This window comes from Penaeus chinensis, chromosome 3 (assembly GCF_019202785.1).
Source record: "Penaeus chinensis breed Huanghai No. 1 chromosome 3, ASM1920278v2, whole genome shotgun sequence".
Classification (NCBI taxonomy): Eukaryota; Metazoa; Arthropoda; class Malacostraca; order Decapoda; family Penaeidae; genus Penaeus; species Penaeus chinensis.
In genome coordinates, this window is record NC_061821.1 from 34,051,520 (window position 1) to 34,052,241 (window position 722).

The 722-nt window shown below is 40.7% G+C and overlaps 1 protein-coding gene across 3 annotated transcripts in view; it reads right to left on the reverse strand.

Moving 5' to 3' along the window:
- Window positions 1–293, reverse strand: part of LOC125044635 (GATOR complex protein WDR24-like) — a 19,860-nt gene extending 19,567 nt beyond the window's left edge. The window contains exon 1 of one of the 3 annotated variants that reach the window (XM_047641414.1): window positions 190–293. The gene's annotated coding sequence lies outside the window, so the exon portion shown is untranslated. Of the gene's footprint in view, window positions 1–89 lie in introns of all 3 variants that reach the window. The other 2 variants (XM_047641424.1, XM_047641430.1) reach the window with 2 other exon arrangements.
- Between the last annotated feature and the right edge of the window lie 429 nt (window positions 294–722).

Here is a 722-nt window from a genome sequence, read left to right on the forward strand (position 1 = left end):
TGGATAGTTTCAACACGAAAAGTAAGGTTCGAAATTAATTATAAATCTTCAAAAACACTCATATTAAGTTTTTCACTTTGAATGATTACCAGATATAAAGTCCACTATTCATGCCCAACATTTCCTCATACAAACAAATACGGAAACATGCATCATATATCGTATGTACATAAAAACAAACATAGTTACTCGGGAATGACTCCTTTGTTGACAAATGAACCGTTCGTGTAAGCAGGATCCCAGCGAGTTCGCATACACAGAGTGACGTCACATAGCGTTCGTAACTATTACGCAAAGTATATATATACACACACACACATACACTCGTGTATGTGTGTGTATGAGCATATTAATTCATTTATTCATTTGCTCATATAAATATATGCATGCAGACGCCGACACGCACACACACACACTCACACACACACAACACAACACACACAACGCAACACACACAACATAACACACAACACAACACACACACACACACACACACACACACACACACACACACACACAGACACACGCACACACACAACACACACACACACATACGCACGCACACACTAACACGCTCCTACACACATGTAGACACACATAAACACCCACACACATACACACAACACATACACACACACACGCACACACTAACACGCACGCACACACATACATCCGTGCTACTACACACACGTAGACACACATAAACACACACACACACACAC